The following is a 24,567-nucleotide window of genomic DNA, read 5'->3' as shown; positions in this document are numbered from 1 at the left end:
GCCACCTGCTGGGATTATCCTAGAAAGAGGGAAAACGTAGGATTAGAGTAGGTGACCATTAATTTTCTTTGTAACCCTGACATCTTGAGATTCTATGATTATGTAACAAGACTGCCTGGATTTTACTGAATCAAATGAAAGTAATATTTTTATAGTCAAAAAACCTTTTCCTGTGACTATAAGAAATGGTTTAATTGCCCAAACAAACAAGAAAGCTCAGGCTTTCTTGACCCTTGAATTAGATACAGGAGGGCCTCAGCCCCCCTGTTTTATCCGTTGAAGATCTTACAAGCCTGCCCAAGATTTCTGCTGCTTCCCAATGCTATTATGATCTTGCTTCTGAAAGCAAGTGTATTGCCTCTGTTTTATTCCTGCATCATCCTGGTGCAAAGTTTAGTTGCTTTACTGATAATCTACTCACAACAAGTATTTAGTGAGTTTTTGTAGCATTTACTCAAGATTTGGAAGTTATACGGTGGGGATTCCCTTGCATAATTCACAGCCTCCCTTCACTTCCTACTTACATTACTCTCTCTCTTTCTTTTCCTTTCTTAGAACAAGGACCTTCATGCAGATCAGTTCTGTGCACACTTAGGCTTTTTAATATCTGTATAAATCAGGATAGGTAAGATAAAGCTTCCATAATAAATCTTATTATAAAATCTTAGAGGCTATCACAACAAAAGTTTATTTCCTATTCGGTCGATGTCCAATATGGGTTATGAAGGAGCTCTACTCCATAATGCCACTCAGGCACCTAGGCTGACAGCTCAACCATTTCAACACATCAAGCACTCCTGTAAGCTTCTACCTCAAAGCAACACACTGTGTTACTTCTCAGAGTCCACTGGCCAGAAATGTCCCACATGGCTGCACTAACTTTAAGGGTCTGGGAAGTACAAGGAACCCTAGAATAGTTAGTGAGCACTACTGTTTCTGCCTCCTATTCAAAGTAGAAAATTTCCCAACAATTATGGCTCTCTCCTCAAAGGGAAGTCTCATACCACTTACTAAAAGAATATTTCCTTCTTCGATTTACATTCCTATTTTCAACTTAATTTTGCCATACTTAAGCAATAACTTCTGAGATAAATCCTTAAATCAGGAAGGTAAGAGCTCTGCCTGACTGAAGTTATATTTATGTTGGTGGCCCAACTTAATGGGCACTGTTTGAAAAGTTTAGATGAAGCCACAGCTGTCCAAATGCAATACATTAGACTAGCTGGGAGTCGCACATTATTTCTGGCTTAGAAAGTAATGGCCTTTATTCTTTTAGTTTTACTATGCCTGTACCTCTTCAGCTAGGACTTTCTTAGCCCAATCTTTAAAAGCATTGGCTTGCATGTCAATATTTCCACTATTCGAGAATAGATTATTTACCTCTATTTAAAGACGCTTGAGGATTTTTATTATTTCTGACAAAACTGATGGTAGAAGAGAGATATTCTAATCTAGGTTTTAATAGTTTCACAAATTTGGTCTATATTTTCAGAAACTGCAGTTTACTCTGAAAAGCTCAGGTTTTCGAGTTTTGCTCTGTATCAGCAGTGTGTTTATGGTTATGGAACGTACCCTGCCTCTCAGTTTTTGATAATTGCTGTTTCTGGTCTATGACGCTAGTCAGAGTATTTTGTCAGTGAGGGTCTTCATCCCTCACTTTTTAAATAGATGGCTTTTAATTTAGGCTGTCCTTCCCTTATGCACATATTTTGTAAACTTTTCTGAAAGATAAACTTGTGTATGGGCAGGGCGCCTCAGGCACTTCCTATAAAGTGGTTAATGTCAACACAAGTGAGAAATATCTTAGGAACATATGTTATCTCAAAATGCCATATTCACGCCAAAAACAAACACACAGTTTACCAAAGCAATCAACCAGATAAAATCAAACAGAGCAAGAACACCCGCCAAATAAAAAATGCGGTGAAAGCATTTTTAGTATAGTTTTAGTCATAAATGTTGACAGTCTCTGACCCTGGCCTCTCTGCCAATGAGGGCGCTCAGACCCAGAGAGGGAGAGACTCATCCAACATCACAGTGAGAATTCTAAGGGCCAAATTTGAGTTTTGTGTTGACCAACTATGAAAATGTGGTACCTCGCAAAATCACAAGTGTGGAAGGGATGAGAAGGCTGAGAGACAAAGGACCAAGCAGCCTCCTGCCATGTCTACTCACTCATTCCATCACTTAAAGATGTATGGAATTCCTACTGTGTCAGATGCTGTGCCAGGTGCTGGGGAAAGAACTGAGAACAAAACAAAATCTCAGTCCTCTTTAAAAGACTTGCTCTCTGTTTTTCTAACATTGAGTCAAATTTCATCACTTATTCAGAACCAGGTCTTCAGATACACAGACATTCCTCTTCACGGATTCCAGGCTCTATAGGCCTAGCTCCTCCAAATATGCTCCCCACTTGTGCCTGAAATGTTTATCAGAATATTGATATTTCTGCATTATTGTACCATACATCTACCCTTAAAATTAAGAAAGCTTATCTTAGAAAAATCATTCAAGCTACCAATTAATTTATAAATTATTTTGCATGATGCAAGATCATGCGTGGAAGGCAGAAAGGCTTGGTAGTGTGAGTATAGGCCGAGGAGGGAAAAGGTAGGAGCAGGAGGGTGTAGGGGCCCTACGGCCTGTGCCAAGGTTGGTGAGTGTAGTGAGCTGCACCTCAGAAGAGAAGAGGATCATAAAGGTGAGCTGGGGGACCCAGCAGGAAATGGAACTTCAGTTACATGGTTCAAAAGGCTTTTAATGAAATGACTACTGACAGAGATGGGGATGGGGAAAAGGGAAGCAATAAAGGATGTTGAGGCACCCAGACACTAGCAACAGCAGGAAGTCACTGTCACCTATTATCCCAGGGAGGACGCAGTGTTATAGGAGCCCACTGAAAGTCAGAGACACGAGAGAGAGACCACGGGGCAGGAGCTATGATAGTGGAGGGCACAGCCACTGTCAACTACAGTGACTCAGAGGAGGGAGGAAGATGAGAAGAAATATACAGTTCCCCCTTCTTACACCCTCTAACCTCCTGCAGGAACTGCAAATTGGTCACATCCAACCAGAAGACAACTAGCCAGGGAACCAGAGTGATGCAGTTCAGGGAAGCCAGCTTCCCACAGAAGTGGGTGAGAAGGGGAGAGAGGGGATTTGAGACGGGGGGTAAATGAAGAATGACACACAAAGAGGAAAAACAACTTCCAAATGCATGTGAAAGTACAGAATAGAAAACAACTCCCAATCTACTCATAGCCCAGATTTAATAATTGTTAGTATTTTATATTTGGTGGAATGGAATACAGGCACACTCGTTTTATTGTATTTTGCCTTACTGTGCTTCGTGAATACTGCATTTCTTACAGATTGAAGGTTTGTGGCAACCCTGTGTTAAGCAAGTCTATCGGCACCATTTTTCCAGCAGCATTTGCTCACTTCCTGTTTCTGTGTCACATTTTGGTAATCCTCACAAACTTTTCCATTATTATCACATTTGTTATGGTGAGCTGTGATCAGTGACCTTCGATGTTACTATTGCTATTGTTTTGGGGCACCACGAACCACGCCCATGTAAGATGAATTGTGTGTGTTCTCACTGCTCCACCAACCAGCTGTGCCCTTGGCTCTCTCCCTCTCCTCTGGCCTCCTTATTCCCTGAGACACAACAATATTGAAATCAGGCCAAGTAATAATCCTACAGTGGTTTCTAAGTGTTCAAGTGAAAGGAAGAGTTGCACATCTCTCACTTTAAATCAGAAAGGTAGAAATGATTAGGCTTAGTGAGAAGGGCATGTCAAAAGCCGAGATAAGCCAAAAGCTAGACCTCTTGTGCCAAACAGCCAAATTCCGAATGCAAAAAAAAAGTTCTAGAAGGAAATTAAAGTGTTACTTCAATGAACACACGAATGATAAGAAAGCAAAACAGCCTTATTGCAAATCTGGAGAAAGTTTGAATGGTCTGGATAAAAGATAAAACCAGCCACAACGTCCCCTTAAAACAAAGCCTGATCCAGAGCAAGGCCCTAATCTCTTCAATTCTATGAAGGCTGAGAGAGGTGAGGAAGCTGCAGAAGAAAAGTTTGAAGCTAGCAGAGATTCATGAGGTTTAAGGAAAGAAGCCGTCTCCATAACATAAAAGTGCAGGATGAAGCAGCGAGTCCTGATGTAGAAGCTGCAGCAAGTTATCCAGAAGATCCAGCTAAGGGAATTAATGAAGGTGGCTACACTGAACAACAGATTTTCGATGTGGACAAAACAGCCTTCTGTTGGAAGAAGATGCCATCTAGGACTTTCATAGCTAGAGAGAAGAAGTCAATGCCTATCTTCAAAGCTTCAAAGGACAGGCTGGCTCTCTTATTAGGGGCTAATGCCGATGGTAATTTTAAGTCGAAGCCAATGCTCATTTACCATTCTGAAAATCCTAGGGCCCTTAAGAACTATGCTAAATCTACTCTGCTTGTGCTCTATAAAAGGAACAATAAAACCTGGATGACAGCACATCAGTTTACAACATGGTTTACTGAATATTTCAGCTGAAACATCTTCGTATCACAGTGATGGTGTTAGGACCTTATATCTCAGTCTAGTGATGGCCTCCTGACTTTTACCCTTTGAACCATTCCATTGTTTAAAACAACCCAATTCCCTGTATTAAATCTCTTCCTGATTGAAAAACTTGCAGCAGTTTCTGTTTGTTGCACCAAATCCCGACCCTTATACTAGGTCAGTTCACTTATGGAACTTAATTCAGTTCTGAAGAAGGATGCGAACTCTTAGAATTTATGTGAAAAGAGACGGAGATTTGTTGAAACCCAAGAGGCATTGTTTGATCTTGAAATTTAAAAAAAAAAGGTGATGGGAGAATGAATTTCCAAATGATTAGACCATATTAATAAAATGCTTATAGGGCCCCTCAGAAAAGCTATGTTCTGGAGATAAGAATGGATCAGTTGCAGAAGGGCAAGAATGGAACCCAGAAGGCTTAGGCTCAAGGAATGTGGTCTGGAGCACATTGGACTGTGTGGGCAGTAGTGAGAGTTGCTAAGTTGTATAGATTCTATGTAACATCACTGAACACGTTACCTTGCCCATCTGAATCAATGATGAAAGTCAGGTGATGAAAGTGTTTGCCTTGCATTGCTAACAGTGTGGACTTGCTAAGGCTGGTTTGACTGAGACACTCAAGGACCTTAAACTCACCCAGAGTAAAATGACGCATATGCTGGCTGGCCCCAAGGGCAGCCTCCATAATTAAACTACATCAAACTGAAGCAGGACTCAGCATTGCCTTAAAATCATCATAAAGAATTTATTTGCACTAAAGCATTTGTGAACAATGAAGGTTTTACTGATGTTTTAACAGGAGAGACTGAAGATGTGATTTACACTGCATATGCTAGAGCATTTCACTAGAAAAAAATTCCCTTTAGACTTCTTTTTTCCTAGGTCTTTCATTTGGCCAGTAGGCATAAAATTGGCTTCTCTCTCACTTACTAGATGCAAGTTATGGTCTTGGCAAGTCTGTCGTAGGTACTGGTAGATAATTTTGGAGGTGGACAGAGGAGGGTTGGAGCAGCTATAACAGCAGTAGTTCCTGACATCAGATTAGGATGAGCTCTCCAATCATCTCCTCTAACTCTTCTTTAATATATGTAAGTAGATTTACAGGGTCATACCAAGACCTTTGTCAGTTTTTCTCTCCAGCTGTAAACTGAGATAATAGCATTTTGGTCTCATCTTCTCTCTGATCTCCACTGTTTTCAGATTATCAGGAAACAATTTCCTGTCTCTTGACAATAAGAAAGTGGATAACTGCAGTTGCCTTTTTGTTTTAAACTACTTCAGTGGTTTTTGTAGGTAAGAAATCATATCGAGGGCTTCCCTGGTGGTGCAGTGGTTGAGAGTCTGCCTGCCGATGCAGGGGACAAGGGTTCGTGCCCCGGTCCCGGAAGATCCCACATGCCGCGGAGCGGCTAGGCCCATGAGCCATGGCCACTGAGCCTGCGCATCTGGAGCCTGTACTCCGCAACGGGAGAGGCCACAACAGTGAGAGGCCCGCGTATCGCAAAAAAAAAAAAAGAAAAAAAAAAGAAAAAAAAATCATATCGAGGCTTCAGCTCCAATAGTCCTGGAGACTCACAGTTCAATCTGTCAGCAGCCACAGGAAATAGCTTCCCCACATAATTGCCACATAAGTGCTTAAATAATATAGTGAAAAGTGTCTGCTAAGAGTGGAATTACATAAGCAATAGAGTATTGAGAGCTCCATTTATAAGTGTCTGCCATGTTTTCACATGTATTTTCTCACTTAATTCACTCAGTACACCTTATGGTAAGTATTATTAGCCATATTTAACAGTTGAAGTATCTGGGGCTAAGAGAAGTTAATTCATTTATCTGGGCCATAGAGCTAATAAATAGTGAAACAGTCAATCACAGGTCTGAGTTGGAAGTGTGTGTGTGTGTGTGTGTGTGTGTGTGTGTGTGTGTGTGTGTGTGTTGGTAGGGGGCAGGAAAGAGACAGAACAATCACAGCCCCCTCCAGCACAGTTTTCAATAATGATCTCTTTTTCCAACAGCCAAAACAGAAGGGAAAATGTTAGTTTTACTCTGCAGTTGAGATTATGATGAAAGGACAGAAGATGGAGCAGGGAAACAATACTATGAAATGTGTAAAGAAAGTAGTCCATTTAGAGTAAACAATCACTTGAGCATAACCTTTAATTATTACAAAATCAGTGTTTGTATAATGAAGACAATTAGGAAACACAAATAAAAATAAGAAAATGGAAACGTGATTGATAGTTGATGCTCTTTATTATGTTTTCAATACTTGACACTATTGACATTTTATTGAACTATGTATTGAATATGAAGCCTGTTGACTAGTCTTGCAATTTTTTCTTTAAGTCTTCCTATTTCATTGCATTCCAATTCTTTATAATTTAACAAAGATAATAACAATGGGGACAAGAGGGGATAATTAGACCTAAGTATTGCGGAGTTTCCTAATGAGTAAACTGAGATGTTATATGTGCATCTGGCCAGAGAAGGCAATAAATATTGTAAGTAAAAGGAAGAGAGACTAAACGGCATGTGGAGGTCCTTCGGTCCATAAAGTGGAAGATCAGGAACTTGACCTTGGGTCCTCTGACTCCAGGGTCAGGGCTCTTTTCCCCACTGTGTAGTGTTTTGCTGCTGTTAGTTCTTTAAGTCTATGGCTACAAATGAGTGCTTGGTAATGATGAAAAGTGTTGAAATATGTTTTTGAGGGCGATTGTAAAACTGCCTTCCACATGTTGTAAAGACTGGATATGTTTTTTTGGAGTTGGAGTAGTTTAGGGCAGTCTTACATGTTGGGTTGTGGCAGATAACAGGGGCTGTGGATCATGAGATTTCTCTCCGTCCCTTCTAAATCTTACAATCTGTTAAATGTGACACAAAACTCAACCCAGTAAGAAATCTGTTTCCTCACTGGAGGCTGAACAGATACTGTCTTCCCTTCGGTCCCAGAAAAGAAGCTACACAGCTTTAGGGAGTAGGTAACATTTTACAAGTAAAGATGTAGCTGAAAAGGAACATCTAGCTAAAAGATCAAATGATTTTGATGGTTGTTTCTCTTTAACAAAATTCACAGGGGACTGAGAAGCCACAGAATAAGAGAACTAAAAAAGTGATTCCAATCTAGACTAATGTGGGTTGTTTAGTATTTACTTCTGTGAGTACATTAATCATATCTTACCATGTTTCACGCTAAAGTTATATTTTTAAAAAAGCCCTAATGATAACATTGATGCATTGTCCTTCCTTGTGAGTATAAAGACTTAATTTGATGAATAGAAGTTAAGAAAATGTTTAATCTTCCATTATTGTATAATGATTGAGATTCATCCATCTGCTCTACAATAATAATAATTTATCATGAATGAGAGCAGAGAGCATACTTATAAAACTATGGAGGCATATGACAGAAATTGGCTTTTTCTTCCTAATTCAAAAATGTTGACCTTACCCCTCCCTTTTTTTTAACATCTTTATTGGAGTATAATTGCTTTACAATGTTGTGTTAGTTTCTGCTGTATAACGAAGTGAATCAGTTATATGTATACATATGGGAGGGGGAAGGGTAAGCTGGGACGAAGTGAGAGAGTAGCACTGACATATATACACTACCAAATGTAAAATAGCTAGCTAGTGGGAAGCAGCTGCATCGTATGGGGATATCAGCTCGGTGCTTTGTGACCACCTAGAGGGGTGGGATAGGGAGGGTGGGAAGGAGATGCAAGACCTTACTCCCTATTAACTGACCTATGCTTTTATCTTTAAGATTATTGACTATATTCCAGATTTCCCCCACCTACACCTTTCAATGTTCTCATTAATTCTTTTTGGAGGGACTGGAAAGTAGAAGAGGACAGAGACTTGTAAACATCTCAAGCACTAAATTTTCTCATTTCTGTCTATTGAGCAGCCCTGTAGCAATTTATCTATTTCCTTTATTTTCCATTTAGTGTCCTTGAACATTTTATAAAGAAAATTTGAATGTTGGTTTTCCTATCCAGCTAACCTTGATATGATATTTTGAATTAGGTGTAAATTTTTTGCATGTGGGGTTGCCTACAGAGAAGATGTGAGTGCGTAGTTGAGGTAAGTCGAGGTAATACACTGGGTTTTCATTATGCAATATATTCTTCAAGTTTTTATTTTAACCTTGAGAGAGCACACAGGAGAGTGAGAAAGTGGACAGTCCTACAGAACTATCTGGGCAACTTTAGCATCTCTACAGAGAGGGAATTCTTTCGTGAGCTTAAGCAGGAACCAAGAGATGGAAAGGCACGATAGAGTTATTAATGGTCTGGAAACAGTCCCTTAGTGAATTTGCTAATGAAATTAGATGGAGAGGTGTCGGGACATACCTGGGGAGAGGAAATACCTGGCAGGAATGAGATCTATTGGCAGAGGAGTGATTCTGTCTAGACACTGATGATTTAATTTAGCTTAGAAATAACTTTCAGTTCTATGAACAAGTGGACTTGAGGTTAGAAAGAATTTATTAAGAAAAAAAAAATGCTTTTCCTGAAATCCAAGCTACTCCAGGATTGGATGATGAAAGCTGTCAATGGTCATAAAGAAGTCTATATGGCAACGTAATTTGAGGAAAAGGCCCGCTGACCTGCTGGCTAAATTACGAGAGCCATAAAAGAGGGCATGTGTGCCAAAAGTTCAGGGAATTAAAAAAAATCCAAAAATGTTCATGTAATTAAAAAAACCCATATTCATATGCCTATCATGGTAATATTTGCTGTATTTGTTTTAGATCTATTTTTTAAGTCACATGTTTTAACAGATGCAGTTAAAACCTCTTTTTGTTCTTTTCTGATTAGGTTCCCCTCTTCAGAGATACCGTTCTTGTAAAATCAGTGTCTATCCTTCCCTTCTGCATTTTTATCCTCTTACTGGGTGTGCACGTACCTGGAGAGAGTCTTAGCTTCCACATAAATAACATCACACTGTACACACACCCTTCAGCGACTTGCTTTTTACATTCAGCATTGTTTCCAACATTTATTCGTGTTGATACATACAGCTCAGTTTATTTAAACTGCCGTATGGTATATATATGAATATATCATAATTTATTTGTCTGTCTCCCTACTGATAAATTAGGTTGTTTCCAGTATTTGGCTGTTAAAACCAATCTGCAGTGAACATATTTCTGCATGCCTCCTTGGGCATTTATGTGAGATTCTTTCCTAAGTTATATCTGTTAGTAGTGGAATATGTGGATCATAAGTATGTAAATATTTGAGTTTTCGAGATATTGCCAAATTGCTCTCCAAAATGTTTCAGCTGCCTTTTACTCCGAACAGCGGCATATTGTCATTTTGCCACATCTTCCACTTTTTTGTCAATTGATATAGTTCTGTAAGATTTTCAATATCAGAGGAGGCCTGAGTGGCCTCTCAAGGTCCTTTTAGGTCTGAGAATCTATTCCCAACACACAGAATTATATCCCACTGTGTTTCTTAATGAAATTGCTGTTTTACTGGTGACTGACTTATACTGTAGCCTAGTATTGTGCCCACCTCAGACTTTTGAATGCTGATGTTCCTGAAATTTCTGGTGTTGCAAAAATAAGAAATTATTATTGCCAAATTTTAATGCCAGGTACACTCAGGGATTCATACTACAGTAGATATCAGTAACTCCTGCCACATGGGCCAAGAAATACATATGCCATCTAGTTTGTGCAAGACAAACATGTCTTTTGTGGGACCCCTGGACTGCTGCTAAGGGACTTCGGGGAAGGTAAGGAACCAGCCCCACGCTCTTTACTTTCTGGGAGTATAATGGGCTCTGGCAGCCTTCTCTTCCCGTCCTAAATCTAATCATCTTACCCATCTCTCCATGGCAAAGAGGGAATTTCAAGGGCCTCACAGACTTGGAACAGACTGCTAACCTGGCAACATACCACATGAATGCAACAATTTCTTTATTCATTCCTTCCAGGACGGAGAGTAGTGCTCTAAGAAGTGACGTCTTGAAGAAAGATGAGTCTCCGTGAGCCGCAGTAAACTTGAGGAAAGATTGTGAACTTGAGAAAGCAGACCTGAGGTTAAATCAACACATTTATTTTATCAAACAGCTAGAAAAACTGCTGTTTTGCAACTAGAAAAGATCTGGTTTGACTGACTTAATGAATTAGTATCTAGTAACGTATATTTATTGTAATAGAAGACTGCAGTCATATGAAAAATAAAGAAGTAACAAAGCACACAAGAGTTAGGTCAAAATAACCAGAAGAGCTCCCACGGGAGGTTGAGTTATGGAAGCCCAACCCCCTCTGGCTCTTTCCAGGTGATTTAGTGGGAGCAACCTGCCAGGAGAGCTTTCCTTCCTTGTACTTCTCTGGTAAACTCTCGAGCTGAAATAAAAGTTGCTAAATGAAAATGAGTAAAAGAGTGGGGCTGGAGAAACTTAGAGGTAGATGAACTATCTTATGGTGATTCGTTGAAAATAGAAACAGAGGGCACATTGTCTCCAAGTAGCCTCACTTTTCAACACCTTTCTAGGTAAGCTCAGCTGAGAACTAGGAATGTTTGTTCAGGGTCAGGACAGGCTTTGGAACTTAGAAGGCTCCCTGCTTCAGAACGCGGAGACAAGGTGACCACTGGTCCAGAGCAGTTGTAAGGTGGTGGCTCACGGAGACTCATTTTATGTCTTTTAAGTCTCTCATAAACTTAGAGAGCTTGCTTCCTCTCTCCATCTCACACTCATAGAACTACTTTAAAACTTATGTTTATTTAAATTATAGCCAATATTTAAACAGCATTTTGCATATGCCTGGAAATTTATGTATATGAACTCCTTTAACTCTCACAACAATCACTATGTCTATTTTGCTGATGGGGAAACTGAGGCACAGATCAGTTGAAAAACTAAAGTTCATCCAACTAGTCGGCAGCAGGCCTGGGATTTGAAACCGGAGCTAAAGTCTGTTCTCAACTACTGCATTATACAGCCCCTCATTTAAAGCATTGTTTACTGCCTTTTCCCAGCTTTTATACAAATAAAAAGCATGCAGATGTGCATCTGCATTTCAACTTAAGTGACCATTCCCACTTGGTTCCATTATCTTTTAACCATTTTAATAAACCAACTCCTCAAACAGAAAAATCAGGTTAAAAAAAGTTTGTCATATCCTGTTTACTTTAACAGACAAAATACAATTTCAGCAATGCTCTTTTGATGTAAACATAAAAACACTGAAAGCGTAAATAAACTATCAGGCCAACCAAATAGTAATTATTTTGACATTAAACAAAATATCCATCTGCTTTCCCAAGTAAATAATCTCTGACAACATCTAAAAGACAACAAGACCACAGAGCATTCAGGGCACTAATGTATGCACTACAAGGGGATAAAAGAAGCAAATGCTGGTGGATCAAAGGGGGCACTGAGCAATGAGTAATGTAACACTCATCTCAAATTAAACAGCCATCTCCATGATGTGATGCAGAGTTGTCGAACCCACTTTCTTTAGCAGCTGGAAGAAGAGAAGCAGTATTTCTGGGAGAAGGAGAATCAGGGAGGAGGAGGGCAGAGATGGCTGGGGCAGAGCAGAGGAGGGGAAATAAAGAAGAGAACAGAGGAGGCCGTCTTTTTGTTCTGGCTCCTACTCTGCGCCGCGGAGTGGGTGAGGATCCACCCATCTCGCACCACTCCAGCGTGATGGCACTCGCTATCCTTCACCATAACTTATGGGTGCCTGTGCTCTGGAGCAGTGGCGTCTAAATTTGGGGAGTCTTTGAGAATGTGATGAAAATATTAGAGTGTCTACAGAGAAAGATGCGTAACTGTAAATGCAAACGCTTGCACCTAATTTCAGGGACTCAAGGATTCATTGTGGTCCACCCACGTACTCCGAGCCAGCCCTGCTTCACAGACCCCAGGAAAACAACCCCATTTTTAGAAATTGTTCAATCAATCAAATAGTGTTGAAGAAGCACCTAACACGTACTTGGTACTAGGTGGATACAAAAGGAAAGTCAAATGTTATTCTTCCTACTAAGTGCTTATGAGTTTATGACTAATTTCAAGATAAACACACAAAATACATAGAGATTGATTAATCATCATTCTGAAATAATAAGCTTAGTGAACTTTATCTAGCACTGTGGGCAACTATTTTAAATACAGTGTCAGCAGTTCTCAGACTTCAGTGGTGTCAGAATGACATGGGAGCTTATTAAAGCAGTTTCCTGGGCCTGCCTCCCAGAGTTTCTGATTTAGTAGGTCTGGGATGAAGCAGAATTTGCATTTCTAACAACTTCCCAGGTGATGCTCTTATTGTGTGCTACTTCTTATGATGTAGATTCTATTATTATCCCCAATTTACAGATGAGGAAGCCTGAGCCCAGAGAAGTGAAAAAACTTGTTCAAGTTCACACAGCTGATAAGAGGCAGAGATAGAATTGAAATGCAGGAAGTTTGGTTCCAAAGCAGAGATTGGCAAACTGTCTTAAAAGGCCTCATAATAAGGCTTCCAGACTTTATTTGGTCTCTGTCACAATTACTCAACTCTGCCACTGTAGCACAAAAGCAGCCATTAGCAATACTTAAATGAATGGCATGGCTGTGTTCCAATAAAACTTTAGTGACAAAAACAGGTGCCTGGCACGTGGGCTATAGCTTGCTGACCACTACCCTTGAGTCTTATGCTGTTTGAGCCTTAAAAGTGAAATGGCAATCTCAAAGGATTGTTTTTTTAAAAAAAGATTGCACATTAAGTGCATAGCACAGTGCCTGACATATAATGAATCAAAACCTGTTTGCCCTCATGATAATTACTGAGAATTCCCAAAGTCACAAGTAAGTGGTTCACTTCTGAAATCTTCAAGCCTGGAAATCTATGGGGCGGCACCCTTGGCCCCTATGAACCCCCTCCCCCTCCAGGTTCCAGCACTCACAGGGTGTCTAGATTCTGTTCTAGAATCTGCTGCTGGTCCCCAGAGAGAGAGCACCCCAGTCCAATGGATGCATGAGGACTGCATAACTGTGACACAAATAATGGAGAATGACACAGAATCACAGAGCCACCAACTTTCAGGTCTCGAGTTGGAAGTGGGTTGGAGAAGAACTGGAAGAAAATTCAGGAGAAGGATTGGGATGATAAGGAAAGGCAGGGAATCAGTACCATGAAATGTATTATTGATGTACAAATCACGTTTCTTCTTGTAACAGAATTCTACAAGTACCCAATTCATTTGAACCACACAGAGTGTCCCCTCTGTCACTTAGCAGTGCTCCTGTGAAGGGCCCCACTCTAAGGAGAGCCCAGGAAACCCCAACGCTCTTGACCGTCTTTATCATCTGATTAGTAGAAGTCAAGTCTCCGTAAGATGCATCAATAGCACAGACGTATAAAGACCTTGGACATCTATATTCACTCATGACAATCACTGCTAAGCACTTTTATAGCTCTTGTTCCCTTATGCTTTGTTTCGTCATCTGTAAAATGGCGATAACAGTACCTACACATGGGATTGTTCCGATATGTGTAAAACACTGAAAACAGTGTCTGACACATAGTAAGTGCTAAACATTATTTTGTTATTGTAATGATTTTATATCATCCTCCTGAAAACCCTGTGGAATAGCAGGGAGGTCAGGTTGTTATTACCTCTATTTCCCAGACAAGGAAACTGAGGTACAGTGATGTCTGATTCCATCCCCAGCTGTGGCAGCTCAGGAAGTAAGAGCTCCTGACTGATGGGTCAGGTCTTTTTTAGTTTCCCTTTCATCTCAAAGTCCTTTAGGAAATTCCTAGTAGTGTCTTCTGGGATCATCTTCCTAACCCAAGTGTTCCCTTTCTTTAAGTGTGAACCTTCTTGTGGTAAAACCCAGCGCCCCAATTCACTATGGATTTGTGAGCAATTGCCAGACTGTTGGGACAGGTGTGAGGAAGCAGGGCTTTGAGCGTGTTTACAAACATCCCTCCCTTGAACTTGGGTAAGTGAATTAAGCTGAACAGAACCTTTCGATTTCTTCCCTGTTTGCTGGGGGCACAGAAAGCAGGCGTTAAGAGTTCACGGACAGAGGGGTACGCGCTTGTGTGATGCCGCCGCCGAGGAGTTTGAGGGCTCCCTCTCCACGTTAACATTAACGCGCTACTCGCACGGCGCTTTCCACTACAGGCACTTTCACATTTATTATCTCATCAATGCTCATTATACCCGGTGAAACTGATGCTCTGCAGATCAGCAGACGGAGGCTGCGAGAGGTTAAGTGACTAGCCCAGGGCTGTTCAGAGGGGAGAGGACTCAAAGCCAGCCTTCTACACCTGCAGTCAGGCAGGGTCTGGGGGGTGGGGGGCCCGGGACCAGAGGGAGAGGTGTCTGAGGTTCTGGGTGGTGTGAAGAAGCAGGAAAGCCAGGGGGCCCAGCCCTGGGGGGAGCAGAGCACAGGAGGACACCTGCCCTTAATGGGGCCTGCTTTGTACTCAGGGCGTGTTGAGACTGCCCTGTGCCCAGTCTGCATCTGGAAGCTTTACGGGGATCAGACCACTGGACCTGACTCTCTTTTCCTTTAAAGAAGGGGTGAGGGGAAAAAGCCAAATGTGGTTGGATTCAAAATATCAGACGGGGCAAAATAGCTCCCTCTTGTGGCTATTTCTAGTAGTGGCAGCAGCTGCAAAATCAGCCCCCAAAAGAGTTTCTGATAGAGATTCCTGCTAGGGAGAAGATCCTAAACATGCAGTGTTCTTCCAGATACCGTTCTTCCCAGGTATGGAAGTTGTCACATCTGTCATCTCTCTATTGATGGACTTGTATCTCACTCACTCACACACCCCCCTATATACCCACTATTTATTTTGCTCTCAACTCCATGCCAGAGACTTTGCAATCATTATTTAAGTTTTATTATTGTGGCATTATTAAACCCATTTAACAGCTGGGGAAGCTGAGGTTCAGAGATGTTAAGTAAGTTTATCAAAGTCACACAGCTTGTTAGTGGTAGAGCATGAATTCAAATTCCAGTCGAATCCTAAGCTCTTCCCCATCTACTGCCCATCACAGACAGGATGCTTTGTTATAAACATCTGCCAACACAGCTGCTGACCATGACATGCCACTGTCTAGCACAAGGGTTATGCATCAGGGTCACAAAGGACTTTGAAAGTACATATTCCTAGTCACCCACTTCAGAAATATCAGTTCAAAAGCTCTGAGTGTGAGGCCAATGAATCTCTATTTTACAAAATTCTTCCCAGGCAATTCTGACACAGACAGCTCAGTTCAGGTCTATGAACTGGCATCTGTAAACCACTGCTCTGGTGCTTTTAATTTTTCTAGCTCTGTATCATCTGTAACTTCATTTGCTTTTGAGAAAGAACACACTTAAGTAAAGAGACGGGCCCAGGAAGTATGAGGCTGAGCTCCTTGGGTTAGTTCTGCCACACAGGACAGGGAGAGGATGGACTAGTTGGGGACTTTCTCTGGACAAGTTTTTATTGCAGGTTGTGCATATTTTATGCAACACAGTTCAGGTGACTGTGTTGATGGTGTCACCCAAAATTGAGGAGAAAGAGGAGAAAGACTGGAGGCTCAGGCCATAAATGAGGCTGCTTCTCCAAGGAAATACAGAACAGAAAGAGAATAGCTTAGACTGAGCCTACAGGTAGGAACACAGATAGTGAGAAAGTCAGGTTTATTAGTTAGTGTCACTAGCTGCTGTAATAATTAAAACCAAAAACATATAGTGGCTCAAACATAATAGTTTTTCTCATCCAGACAACAAACCAGGACAGATGCTTCAGGTTAATGGTGGCTCTTTTTCCAGAGGTGATTTAAAGACCCAGTCTCCTTCCATCTTGTGGCTCAGTTATCCCCTGGGGCCTCACCATCTAATGCATCCAACAAGTGGAAGGAGACCAAAAGCATGTAGGAGACACACCCACTTCTTGAAAGCCTTAGCCTTCCAGTCATGACCTAGGAGATCTCAATTACATGCACACCCCTAACTAAAGGGGAACTAGGAAATATCATTTATCTGTGCTCCCAGAAACAAAGAAGAGTGTGACAGCTCTGTTTAGCCAGTCTCTGCCACATCATGTGAGGGTCCCCTCCCAAAGCCTGTGGTTAGAGAAGGATCCTGTTGATGGCAGGTGAGGCAAAAGAGAGTATCCTGGACAAGGTCGATCAATGCTTTAAACTTAAATCTAGGCCAATCCAACAGAGCAATATGAGACTGGAGATTTGTTGCATCTCAAGGAACTTCTGCCGGAACTCCAGTGGCAGAGGATGGCATAGAAAATGAAGCAGGAAATGGCTAGGGCAGGGCTTTGGCAACGAAACTAGCCAGAGAATGGTGCCCCAGTGTTTAAAGGGCTCATGGAGAACTTGACTGAGATCATTCATTAATTTAACCAATATTTGAGTTCCCCTTCTCTGAGTCTTGTACCAGGTTATGGGAACAATCCAACTCAGATTGGTTTCAATAATAAGGAAATTAATTGGTTTACAAAACGGTTATGCATGGTTCTAGTGTGTTGTTCAGGCAAGGGCTGATCTTGAAAGCAAGTAATTGATGTCAGTCAGTAAGATTTCAGTTTCTCCCTCTATCTCCGCTCTGCCTTCATTTCAATTTGCTAAATAAATACATTTGTTAAAAAGTTTCAACCATATATTTCACATAAAAAAAGACACTTAATCCCAAACATATTGGAAGGATAGAATCTCAGAATAAAGAATAATCCTTTGAATTGAATACATCTAACTTTACGAAAGAGTTATTGCATTGTTCTTATCTTTCCCTTAATTTTGCCATGAATCAGTGGATTGTCGTCATGGATGAACACCTGTCCATGGCTTGTACACAGCCCTGGGGCAAATGTTGCCCCACACTGAATGTGAGATAGTCTAGTGCCCTCAGTGGGCTCAGGAGGCTCTCAGTAGAAACTTAGGTCTTTTCCTCTATCCTACCAGGGAAAGGCAGATTTGTTTGGACCTTCGCATACATTCTTCAGAAAATACCCTCTACCCCACACCCCACACCTCTGTATATGCAATGTTATGGTGCAACCTCCCTGTCTTTTCTGCAATGTCTAAAACCAAATGATTTATCATTTGCTCTACTCTGAGAAGTGTAACTGTCAAATCCCATTATTGGATTTTTTTACCCAAACACCAGGACCATGTTCTTCTTTGTTCACCAGAATAAATGTTAAAATCTATATTTAGGTCGGAAAAAAATTAATTGTGTGAGTATAGATTTGGGAATACCAGTTTCACATAGATTTATATGAAAAAGTCCAGGGATTTTGCTTGATGACATCTCATATGGTGCAAGGTGTGAAGAGGCTCCTAAGTCAGCCTGAACTAATTGATGGAGCCCAGGACACGATATGTAATCATTTCACCATTCTCTCCACTGGAGAGTCTTGTTCAGTTCTCGGTGATCATTTTAACTGGACCAACAGCAGTGTTTTCTGAAAAGAATGGGTGATGATGGGAAGGGCCCCGCAGCCAGATTGCTAGGTTCAAATATTCGCTCCACTATTCATAGCTCTGTGATGATGGGATATTTACTTCATTTACTTCAACACTGTTCCTCAGTTTTCTCTTCTACAGAGCAGGGATATTGATACCCCTATTTCATAGGATTTTTGAGATATTAAATGTGTTAAATATGTAAAATGCCCCAAATAATGTCTCCTTAGGGTTGCTATTATAAAAATAACAATTACTAAAATACAGAAAAATATTAATGGTACATACTTTCAGTATGACTTATCACTGTCCATGTTGACTGATGGGGCATTTGTCAGGTTCCTCCACTATAGAGTTACTTTTATCCTCTCTTGCCATACTGTCCTCTTTGGAAGGAAGTCATTATGTACAGCCCACATCTAAGATGTGAGCAGTTATGCTTCATCTCTTTGAGGGCTGAGTATCTATATAAATTATTTGTAATACAGAAGATTTTTCTTTCATCTCCCATTTATTTATAACAGTATGGATTTGTGGATATTTATTTTATACTTTGAGTTTTAATCCAATATTTCTTTATTTTGTAGCTCAAATTGTTCCAGCTTTGGTCATCAGCAGCTCTTTCAGTTGGCCACTCTGTCCCTTTGACATATCCCCATCATTGTGGGGTTTTTCCCTACCTGTACCTCCTTACTTTCTGACACTATAAGATGCTCCAGGCTCATCTTGTATATTTCCTGTGCCAGTCCTACTACCACCCATTTCTCCAAGAAGCCCTGTTTCCTTTTGTTGGAGAATAGTATTAGAAACCAAGATCTCAGTGCTAGGTGTGCTTGTTGTACTTTTTTTTTTTTTTAATAGATCTTTATTGGAGTATAATTGCTTCACAATACTGCGTTAGTTTCTGTTGTACAACAAAGTGAATCAGCCATATGCATACATATTGCAATGTACTTTTGATTGCAAACGTTTGGTGGTTTGGTGCATTATGATAATGCATTAGCATTTCAGCTTAGACCACACTCCAGAGCTCCTGATTTAATAGGTGGGGACTGAGAATTTGCATTCCTAACAAGTCTCTGGTGATGCTGATGCTTCCTGTTCAGGAACCGCATTTGGAGAATCATTGCATTATGGGTTAAATGGGCTTTTGAGATCAATCCTGTAATAGTGTATTCCAAGTTTCAAGCTACTGGCATGCACAAGTTGTCTTTTAGAATTTATGCTGCTAGGTGTTAGTTGCTGTAACTGGGTTCACTTATCCTGGATCATTTACCATAGGAAAACATACAGTTAATGTGAGACATGGCCAAAATATTGAAGACAAGTAAAATTAGAGTTTTCAAGCTCATACTTATAAACCAGGAATCCAAACCCTGCCTCAGTTTTTCAACTAGTAAAATGGAGAGTCTGGTAAACTTCTCTAGTGTAGACAAGAGAGAGAAATGGAAGGAGAGATACTGTCTATGGGTTTATTTAGTAGAAGGGGAAATGTGTTCTGTCTCTATTCTCAGGTGTTGGGTTGCAGTCCAACGAAAAATACTCTTTTTTTTCCCAGATACAATTTCTCTTCAGTAGATCTAACCTTACTCCAGTGGTCAGTCAGGGATCCGGAGGAAGGTAGAAGAGGATTATTTTTATTATTTATATTTTAAATATATTTTTAGTATCTGTTATTAATTATAAAAGTGGCCGTCTTTACATATCTACTGGAGCTGTAGATTCCTAATGATTTTGAAGAAGCTCTGTTAAGATTGCTAGAAACTTTGAATGGTTCTGCATAGGAGAATTCATGAGTGGGAGAATGAAACTAACATTTATTGATGGTTGTTATTACACAGTGTAGGCTAAACTTCTATAACAAATAGACTCCAAAATGCAATGGCTCTAACAAAAGCTCGTCCTTGCTCACACACAGTCTGGTGTGGGTGTTCCAAGGTGCTGGGGTGGCTTGCAGCATGGGAAGCGATGGGCAGGGGGCACAGAGGGTGGGAGGTTCTGTTTCATGCATTTATTAAGGGACCGGGCTGCCGTGTTCAGTGTGTCTTCAAAGTCTGTTTGACATTGTTCCAGCTCATGGACCAATTCCTGTGGCAGGGGAATGGGATATTGATTGACACAGCCAGCCTAGGCCATGCCATTCCTGGGGTGGGAAAGGCTTCTGGGGAGTGCTGGGTAGACATGAATAATTCTTCCTCCTACCCAAACTTCCCTCCACAGAAAACTTTATAAACTTAGACATTTGTACTTTCATGTAAATTAACACACAGAGATAGTCTCCTAGGATTTTTAAACTTAAATTCCTTGTTCTACCTGTAGGATAAAGGGCTTTATTCACAATGAAGAAGTTCAAGAATTGGCCCCAGCAGATGGGGGCTGGTACTTTAGGTTGAGTTGGGCTGCTGGGGGCTGCTGGGAGCTCCAGGAAAATAACCTGGTGTAGACAGATGGACGTGAGTTTGAATTCTGGCTTAGTAACTTACTAGCCAGACCCTGGGCAAGGTGCTTAAATTCTCTGGGTCTCACCTTCTTTGTGTGTAAAATGTTAAGAATTTCAGCTTCCTTGTGAAGTTTTATAAGGAGTCAGATAAAATATATAAAGTGCCCAGTGAATACTCATTCCCTTTCCTGAAATCACATGTCAAATGTGGCCACCATTCGTCTTACATATAAGGCTACCTCTGATTACCGAGAATATACATTAATATGTCTTACCTGAGAGCCCCCAGACTGCCTTGTTAGCTTTGAACAATTTATAACAACACTTTAAATGGCTCTCACCCTGATGGAGGTAATCCTTCCAATGTTCTCAAGGGATATGTATAATTTGGATAATGTAGTGGAATTGGGACTTTTTTCCTTTTTTTTTACCATATCTCTGTTTTGTCTTCATTTTCCCCCTTTAGCTAGTAAAAGATCAAAATTAATTAAATCTTTTGATGTATTAGGATAGCTCTTAGAGTAAAAGTGTTAAGATAAAGGCACTGAACTTTTCTACATGATTGTAGCTCTATAACCCGAACACAGATTTAATGCCATGTCTTTTAGCCTCTGGGAGATTAATTACTGTACCAAATGCTACCAGGCTGACTGAGTTTCTTACTTGAAGAGTGGGAACAGGAGTCTGCTATTTTATGGGATTATATCTGAAATCAGTTGAGCAGGACTCTGACCAGGCATGAGGCCTTAGGGCTGTTCACACCCTAGGCATTCTCCCCACCCAGACTCTGGTTGGTGCATGGGTCTGGGCGACAAACCATAGTTAGAAACGGGGAGAGTGGTGATTGCCTCCACTTCCTAGCCTCCAGGAGAAGGATGGAGAGCGTGGAGGCTGGTAAGCTTGCTGTCAGGAAGGTGATGTGTTGCTATGCCAGGCTCTCCTGCCATTTCTCTCGCTTTGAACCCAGAGTATCTTAGTTTACTTTGAAGCAGGAGACATGAACTGATAAACACTGGAAACCTTTTAGTCTCACACGATGTGGCTATTTTAACTCACCCCAAAACGCTCCTGTGGCCTTACGAAGCAGTAATTCTGGGTCCCTCTGCTCCCCCAGCAGTGGAGAACCATTTCATAAGGACCTGTCGACTTCTCATCTGATAAACAATGAAACCAAAGGGATGAAAGCTGGATGAGTTTTGAAGCCTTTACGGTCTTTTCCCACCAATTGTTAGCACTCTGCCTGGCTTGCATGTGCTGCATTCTCATATAATGCATTTCATTTCTCTTGACAAACACTGACTGCTTTAAGGACCCCATGCAAAGAAAAAGCTGATGCTCACTCTGTTCAGGACCCATTTTCTGTTTTCATGGCTTGCTGACTTCAAATAAAGATGCAAAATGAGCTTGGAGGGACAATGCACATCAGTTTATGTTTCCAGTGAAAGGGCCTTGATGATCACAAACATTTCTAAGCTCCATTTAAGGACCCAGTTATTTACATCAATAATATCCAACACCATCAAATTTCAGGACAGCAAATGAAGGTGGATGTCCCGTGAAGTTTTTGGGGGTGGGACGTGGCTAACCAGAAATATTCAGCGGCTGTTACAGTAGGTCAGACCTCAGATCTGAACGACTTCAGGTTTCTGCAAATGACCTTTCATTGGCGAGAAGGTGGCTTCGTTAAGCACGTGTTGAGCCCTGTGACCAGAGGCAGATTTACCGTGAAGCCGAGTAAAACTTAGCAATGTGGACACGTGGTTGTGCTTTTGAAAAATGTGCATAAATAAATAACAGTCTGTCTCCCCTCTGTCTTTCTTCCCATTGCACCTGTCCTTGAATTGGGTGGTACTGAGATGGCCGTAAGGATTTGGGGTTCTGGCAAAGGGAAGATGAATTGGGGATGCATTTATTTTAGGTTTAGAGGGATAATTTTATGTGGTTTGCAGTCACTACTGTGTTTAGTTATTTTTAAGTCATTCTGATGATGGACTGACTTCTAGGAATACTTCTGCTGCCCACTGGGCTGACACACCCAACTTTGAAATGAATGTGCAGGGCCAGAAGCTGGATCATGATATGAACATACTATAATGCCTGATACAAATACTAGGTGGGTGGTGATGGAGGGGCACCATTAGAAGTGCCTTAAAAAAACCAGACGTGAAAATATTTGAAGGGAGGGGTTGGTTTTCATTAAAGCCTAGTCAAAATAGAAGTTCTCCCTGTCAGGGATATTCCTGATAATGCAGTGTATACTTATAAATGCACCATACAATTTCTCTTTTTGTGAGAATTCAAATGTATTAGCATTCCCGAGGGTAGGGCAGAATCTGTAGCAGTACCACCACCAGTGAATTCATCGCGAGGTGAGGTTGCATATACCTTTAAATACTGGTACTTAAAATACTGGTGCAGATAGCTCTACTAAAATCTGGTGGTTCCAGATGAAAAGGAGCACAAAATTGTCACCGATTCAACAGACAGCCAGAAAAATGAAGAAACAAAACTCTACATGTTCAAGTCAATGTGTGTTATATATGAGTAATTTGACTTACACTATTATTATACCTCAATACAATGTAGTGGCAATTAAAAAATACATTTTAATTGTTGTGTATGCCTTAAGTGAATATTGCATAATTTTTAGAATATGCAGCCAAAAATGTAGAAAAAGTAGAGGTGTTTCACAAATTTAATTATAAATATGTATGTATTTTTCTGATTTTATGATGTTTGTGGTATTAGTCAGCTTTTAAACATCAAAATTTTTTTTCACTCCAAATAAAAATCCATGTCCACACTTAATTTTGTATAGATAACTTTGTTTTTCTTTCTTGAAGAAGGTACCTCAACTTGTATAAACTTCAGGCTCCATAAAACCTGGATTTAGCCCTGTTTGCAACCTGGGAAGATGTATACTGGCCATAGTTACATGTGGCTTTATAGTATTCTGTATCTTAATCATTGGTTAAAATTTTTTTTTAATGCATTTGACATTCTAAAGAATTGGAATGGAATCAAAAAAAGTTATCTCCTCACCTCCACGTCCCGAACATCTTAAAAAAAAAATTAACTCCAGAACTCACTTATTAAATTTTTAGATCCTAAAGCTGCCTTCAGGGGAGAATCTCTTCACATCCCTGAAGCCAGGGAGGGTGGCATTTATCTTGCTCTCTCATGGCCATTCCTAGAAAATTACCTGTTCACCTTCTTGTAAAAGCTCCTCCCCTTTGGATGTTCCTACTGCCTAGCACTTTCTCTCCATGAGTAAAAATTACTGAGCTCTCCACTTATGCTCTCAACCATCAAAGACTCTTAGCCCAACTTACTGTAAACCTAGAATATTTCAAACATCCGTTATAACACACTCAACAACCTAGCTATATTGTTAAGGTGGCTGCTGTAATGTATTACCACACACTTGGTGGCTTAAAATAACAGAAGTTTATTCTGCCACAGTTCTGAGGCCAGAAATCTGAAATCAGTGTCACTGGGCTAAAATCAAGGTATTGGTAGGCCATGCTTCCTCTGGAGGCTTTAGGGAAGAATCTGTTTCTTTCCTCTTCCAGCTTCTAGTAGCTGCCAGCACTCCTTGGCTTGTGGCTACATCATTCCAAACTCTGCCTTTGTGGTCACATTGCCTCCTCCTCTTCTGAGTGTGTAAAAATCCCCCTTTGCCTCCCTCTTATAAATATACATGTGACAGCATTTAGGGCCCACTCATATAGCCAGGATAATCTCTTTATCTCAAGATCCTTAATTTAATCACATGTTTAAGGACCTTACTCCCCCCCACCTTTTTTTTTGGCCACATAAGGTGACATTCATAGGTTCCAGGGATTAGGATGTAGATGTCTTTTGGGGACCAATTTTCAGCCTATCACACTAATGTGGCAATTTTTAGATGTTGTCATCTCCATGCCTTTCCTGAACTGTTCCAGTTCAGCCACCTACTTCCTGAACAACATACTCTGAGGACTGTCATACCCCAGAACTGCTCTGTGTTAGAGAGCTGACGACAGTCTCTGCCGTTCTCTGCCACACCCCTACCTCCCATGCAACTATACTTTGACTTCAGAGACTTTGGGTTGCTTAAATCCTCAATTTTCTCCCAATCTTTCAACC

At 40.8% G+C, this 24,567-nt stretch overlaps 2 long non-coding RNA genes across 2 annotated transcripts in view; one reads left to right on the top strand and one right to left on the bottom strand.

Moving 5' to 3' along the window:
- Positions 1 to 21,574, bottom strand: LOC141279077 (uncharacterized). Its single transcript, XR_012332829.1, has 3 exons — positions 21,496 to 21,574; positions 10,466 to 10,615; positions 1 to 19 (listed from the first exon to the last, which is right to left on the bottom strand). It is a non-coding gene; the product is annotated as an uncharacterized lncRNA (long non-coding RNA).
- LOC141279076 (uncharacterized) overlaps positions 13,675 to 24,567 on the top strand; it is a 27,507-nt gene continuing 16,614 nt past the window's right edge. The window contains exons 1-2 of the long non-coding RNA XR_012332828.1: positions 13,675 to 13,713; positions 14,389 to 14,520. This is a non-coding gene — a long non-coding RNA (uncharacterized lncRNA). The remainder of the gene's footprint in view (positions 13,714 to 14,388; positions 14,521 to 24,567) is intronic.

This window comes from Tursiops truncatus, chromosome 7 (genome assembly GCF_011762595.2).
Source record: "Tursiops truncatus isolate mTurTru1 chromosome 7, mTurTru1.mat.Y, whole genome shotgun sequence".
NCBI classification, from domain to species: Eukaryota; Metazoa; Chordata; class Mammalia; order Artiodactyla; family Delphinidae; genus Tursiops; species Tursiops truncatus.
Note: the sequence above shows the minus strand (reverse complement) of the source record. Positions and strands in the feature narration are given on the sequence as shown.